This window comes from Bombina bombina, chromosome 3 (assembly GCF_027579735.1).
Source record: "Bombina bombina isolate aBomBom1 chromosome 3, aBomBom1.pri, whole genome shotgun sequence".
In the NCBI taxonomy this organism is placed as follows: Eukaryota; Metazoa; Chordata; class Amphibia; order Anura; family Bombinatoridae; genus Bombina; species Bombina bombina.
In genome coordinates this window covers 694,220,614-694,227,274 of record NC_069501.1, presented here as the reverse complement: position 1 = coordinate 694,227,274, position 6,661 = coordinate 694,220,614, and positions in this window count along the sequence as shown.

The following is a 6,661-nucleotide window of genomic DNA, read 5'->3' as shown; positions in this document are numbered from 1 at the left end:
GGCTGCAGCACCAGAAGACTACCCCGACTGAGAAGAGGAGGCTCTGGAATGAGATAAGGAATGCAGTCAATGCAGTGGGTGGCCGGAACAGAGATATGGACTGGATAAAACATCGCTACCGGGACTGTAAGATGGATCTCAAGAAAAAGTTAAGCCTGGAGGCCCGACATTCCGCAGGAACCGGTGGCGGCCCTGCCCTGGAAATCGAGTACTGCCGATGGGAGGAAATGTTGCGGCCCAGCATCTCCGAGGTGGATGTAGTCGGTATCAGAGGAATTGATACCGGGAACCTGCCATTCTCATCTGACGGTAAGCTCATTGAAGAATAAATTCACATACGAATGTATTTCAAGGGACACTATACGCAAACCTTTACTTTCATGATTGAGGTAGAGAATACAATTTGACAAAACATTCAAATGTACTTATATTACCTAATTTGAATCATTCTTGAGATATATTTTAATGAAGAAATAGCCATGCACACGGTGAACCAATCACAGGAGGCAGCTATATTCAGCTAACAATCAGCATCTAAGCATATTTAGATATGCTTTTCAGCAAAAAATATCCAGAGAATGAAGCTAATTAGATAAGAAAAGTACATTGGAAAGTTGATTATAAATGTATGCTTCTAAATCATGAAAGATAAAACATTGGGTTTCATGTCCCTTTAAGGATCAGATTAATGCTATTACGCTGTTTACACGCATTCACAATTACTTTGCGGTTACATCAGTATCTAGGCTATAGGTTAGGTGTGCATTTAAACAGACTGAAAACAAACGCTAAAACATTCAGATTGACCAGAGATATCACAAACACGGTTTAGAAAATGCGGAAATCGTATTGATTGTTAGATTTCAAAGTGGATTAATGATTCTGCATTTGTAATTGTATCTTAAGCTAAGTCATTTAAAGCTTCATTTGCAAATATGCTAATATATACAATTTTTATTTTTTTAAATATACAGAGTCTGGGGAGGAGGCAGCACAACAAATACAGCCTCCTGCATCTCCCCGGGATGAGAGTGGTGGGGAGGAATTTCCACTTTGGAGGGAAGAGGCCCCCCGTGACGAAGAGGGAACGGAAGCAGATGAAAAGGCCCCGGAAGCAGAGGAGGAGGCTGCGGAACCAGAGGCCCTCAAGGACCCGCACACCGCCATGCACGGGTACCCCGCCAAGCACAACAAGAGGAAATAGCGGAGGTGCGGGTTCTACTGGACTACATAGACCAGATGCGTAACTCCCGGATACAAAATATCGAAGGCCGAACTCGAATTCTTGATGGACAAAACCAAATAATTGAAGGCCAAAACCAAATAATAAACATACTTAATAGAATAGAACAAGGGCAAAACAGAATCATTAATCTACACTAAGAGATGTTTAATTTTTTCCGGGAGGCACATGCTGGTCTGCCTCCTGGTCCGCCTCCTGCTGCTGGGCCTCCTGCTGCTGGGCCTCCTGCTGCTGGGCCATCTTCTCCTGCCGGCCCATCTTCTCCTGCCGGGCCATCTTCTCCTGCCGGGCCATCTCCTCCTGCCGAGCCATCTTTTCCTCTTCAGCCATCTTCTCCTCCTCAGCCATCTTCTCCTCCTCAGCCATCTTCTCCTCCTCACCTTGGTCGTCCCAGTACTCTTCCTTCCACTCTTCCCACAACATCTCCAAGGAGAACTCGTCAGAGTCGGCAGTTGCCCCTCCCAGAGCCTCAGCCCCGTGGGAAGAGGGGAAGGAAGAGGAAGTAAGTATTTGTTTTAATGTTTAATGTTTTTTTTATTTAATGTGTAATGGATAGGTATGTGATGATGTGGTTTTCATACACTTGTGGACCACACTCTGTATATAATCTACTTCTATGGGACCAGGTCCATGGAGGCAGATTGTTTGCAGAGTGTGGGTTATAAGTGTGTGAAAACCACATCATCACATACCTATCCTTGTTCATGATATTGATTGGTTTCTGTGATGTGATGTCCAAACTGTTTCCCGAATCGCAAACAAAATTACAATTATCCATGATGGCATATTACTGTTTGAATGCCAATAACACAGCTTAAAGGGACAGTCAGAAAATTATTGATTACAAAGAAAACACTGTATTACGCATTATCAAGTTGGAAACAACAAAACATGGAGAAATACGTGTTACTTATGTGCTTACCCTTGTATCTATGACTATGAAAAATGACCACTTATTTGTTGTTCTGACATAACAACATTTTAGATATCAATGATCAATACATGGTAAATAATATGCTGTATGAGCACAAGGTTTTACATATACAAATGCTATCCAAATGCCCTCTAGTGGTCAAATTGTATAATGATTACAGGCACTCTTCAAGCTCGAAGAAATGAGCACACGAACCTCATAGGTTTAGCTAGCAAATTAAAATAAACACAGAAAAAGGAACATATTGTTGACAAACATATTAAACAACATGGACTATAGAGATTTGCACTTGCCTCAAAATATCATATGCATGAAAACATTTTGCTTTCGTTCGTTTATTCAACCAGACATCCAGCAAAAGAGAATGTGGTGGTCTTTATCAGCTACGGGTCAACAATGTAACATGATGCAAAAAATCCATATTCGCAAGGTTTTTAAAATTGGCTTCATTCACAAACGTGTTTAACGTGCACAAACAAATATTGCAGGACTACGTAATACAATCAGACGTTTTTTTACCTTTGCATGTGACGTCTTAATTAACATGGCGCTTCCTTGATCACGTAAGAACGCCATCCAATAAAAGGCACATTCTTGATCACGTAAGAACGCAAAAAAAAGGCGCATCCTTGATCGCGTCAAAACGCCATCCAATAAAAGGCACATTCTTGATCACGTAAGAACGCAAACCAAAAAAAGGAGCATCCTTGATCGCGTCAAAACGCAATCCAATAAAAGGCACATTCTTGATCACGTAAGAACGTCAGTCAATACAAGGAATCATTGGACAGCCTGGCAGGTGACGTCTTAAGCAACATGGCGCATCCGAGATCGCTGAAAAACCGCAGCCAATACAAGGACTCAGTTGACAGCTTGGCATATCAATAAGAAACGTATTTATATTTTAGTAACTAGTATGTGTGTAGATTGCTATCTAGGAATGTCACGAAATCATGAATCATCTTTTCGGACTTGACTGCCCCTTTAACTATAGCTATGGTGTATATCTTTAACATTTAAATGATACACATTAGAAATACATATGCCATTGATGTTTTAAGATATGTTTAGATTGTTTAGGAATAACAATAATGACAAATGTTTTGATTAAACGTGTCATTTATTCAAGTTGAAATATGGTCAGCCTACCTATAGCCATATATGGGAGGAGAAGTATGTTGTTAACATATTTGTTAAAAAATATTCATCATCTAAAATATGCGCATTACACACAGAGATTTATTTGGTTACACTTTTACAATAAGATAGAATTGAAAATGAAATACATGTGCTGTCAACATTACAATAAGATTGTTTATTAATAAGATTATATGTCCTTGTTCATGTAAAAAGGACAAAAACGCTTTAGAAATGGAAATACATTCATTAACAATTGTGCTCACCATCACTTAAAGGGACATTATTTTGTTTTTAAAAAGAGGATACACATAGACAATACTATTTCAATAAAATGAACACTTTATAGGGATTATATCATTGTATCAATCCTCAGATCATTTGTTAAAGGTGCATCAATTCATGCAGAGTTTCTAAATACACACATGGATGTGAAAATTGAAATATACATATATACACAAATAACAATCTATATATACATATATAAAAGAATTACTATGCTAATCATAATCATGCAATGATAAAGCTTTGAGAAAAATATATAAAGACAAATAATAAAATTACATTGGAGATGTTAATCTTAAAGTCATTTACAATTGTATTACATATATGATTCTTGAAAATCCATTATTTTTGGTAGGTCCCTTTAAGGATCAACCAGATAAACTAGAGCTTCCAATCAATAAAATGAAGAATGAGGACAAAGAATCGTGCAATGACATGTCTTTTATTAGTATGTAAGAAAACATCAACAACGTTTATAAATAATCTTGTAAAAATAAGGAATATTTGAGCCATATGACAAGGTAACAGAGTGCATCACAGTCCATGAAGAGAGTTGCCAAGGGCCAGCATAGCCCCATTGAAGACATATGACAAGGTAACACAGTGCATCACAGTCCATGAAGAGAGTTGCCAAGGGCCACCATAGCCCCATTGGAGACATATGACAAGGTAACACAGTGCATCACAGTCCATGAAGAGAGTTGCCAAGGGCCAGCATAGCCCCATTGGAGACATATGACAAGGTAACACAGTGCATCACAGTCCATGAAGAGAGTTGCCAAGGGCCAGCATAGCCCCATTTGAGCCATATGACAAGGTAACAGAGTGCATCACAGTCCATGAAGAGAGTTGCCAAGGGCCAGCATAGCCCCATTGGAGACATATGACAAGGTAACACAGTGCATCACAGTCCATGAAGAGAGTTGCCAAGGGCCAGCATAGCCCCATTGGAGACATATTACAAGGTAACACAGTGCATCACAGTCAATGAAGAGAGTTGCCAAGGGCCAGCATAGCCCCATTGGAGACATATGACAAGGTAACACAGTGCATCACATTCCATGAAGAGAGTTGCCAAGGGCCAGCATAGCCCCATTGGAGACATATGACAAGGTAACACAGTGCATCACAGTCCATGAAGAGAGTTGCCAAGGGCCAGCATAGCCCCATTGGAGACATATGACAAGGTAACACAGTGCATCACAGTCCATGAAGAGAGTTGCCAAGGGCCAGCATAGCCCCATTGGAGACATATGACAAGGTAACACAGTACATCACAGTCCATGAAGAGAGTTGCCAAGGGCCAGCATAGCCCCATTGGAGACATATGACAAGGTAACACAGTGCATCACAGTCCATGAAGAGAGTTGCCAAGGGCCAGCATAGCCCCATTGGAGACATATGACAAGGTAAAAGAGTGCAACAGGCACAACAATAAACTTAGAAAAAGGCCAAATGGCAACAATAACAAAAACATCAACATGTGGACGGAGGATTCTTATCTGCGCCCTTGGAGCAGAGGCCAAATGGCAACAATAACAAAAACATCAACATGTGGACGGAGGATTCTTATCTGCACCCTTGGAGCATCTCCAGATCCTCCACTTACTGGTCATCCTCTTCATCGTCCTGTGCATGTCCAGCTCCGGATTCAGGCCTTGAATTTAATAGCATGATCTGCCGCAGAGTCAAATCCTGAACCCGGAGCTGGGCCTGCATGGTGTCGTTCATCCCTCTCAGGACAGCTGCGTTCCTCAACATGGCCTGCTCTACTCGTGCTATACCTTCTAGCATGAGCCATGCTGAGTCACAGCCTAAAATAAAGAATAAATCAAATATTAAGTATAATTACACAATAGACGAAAAAATAAGCAAAGATACATTGTCATCATAAAGACAAATCATTCTTTACATCAATTTATTTAAATTGATTCTTTACACATTAAATATGTTATTCAGACAGACCGAAATCATTAAAGGGACAATTTACTCAAACATGTTGTCCCCTTTAATTGGTTTTCGATGATCCACTTATACAGCTTGAGTGTATCAAATCTTGTTAAAGGATTTACATTGTACTTACATTAGCAATTTAAATATTTTAATTATACTGTGGTAGGCACACTTATCCTTAAACATTTTTGCGTTGAGGACAAGCTGTGTAAACATAGCAACCTGAAGAAATTACATTCCCACTGGGTTAGACAAGAGATAATATATCAACATTTGTACATAAATTGTTGGATCCAAGTAGTGGTGATTGGTATATGTAGTGATATCAAATTAAAGGGACACTGAACCTAAATATTTAATTGACTGATTCAGATAGAGCATGACATTACAAATATGAAAAAATTACACATATTCTTTAAATGTTAGAATTCTCTAGCTAGATTTTGAATGCAAGAATGTAGATTTATAGGGCAGGCCATATTTGTTTGTCCCTGCTGGTTGATGGATACATTCATCCAGCAATAAAGAAATGATGTCCACAATTATTTTCTATTTAAAATTAATTCTAGGCATTTCTTTGTTTCAATAAAGATAGCAAGAGAATGAAGAATAATTCATAAGAGTAGTAAATTATAAATTTGATTAACATTGCATGCTCTATTTGAATCACAATAGAAACAATTTTCCTTCAGTATATCTTTAAGTATCTTATAATGTGGATTTTGAATGATACTTACAGCTGTGCCTGGGAAGGACAATCCGACACCCAGGACAATGAAGGTTGAGACAGGGGGGAGGGATGGGATTGTGTTGGGGAGGGATGGGATTGGGTTGGGGAGGGATGAGCTGCTGCTCCGGGGTAGGCCGTACAGCTGGGGAGTGTTGAGTTGGGGTCTGGGCAGCTGTACGGGCCATAATACGGGGAAAGCAGCGAAGGGGGGTGAAGGGGCGTGTTTTGGGAGGGACAGGGAAGGGGCGTTTTTTGGGAGGGACAGGAAATGACAAATGGGAAGGGCCGGCAGGGGTCTGGGCCTGGGCAGGGGTCTGGGCCTGGGCAGGAGTCTGTGCCTGGGCAGGGGTCTGGGCCTGGGCAGTGGTCTGTGCCTGGG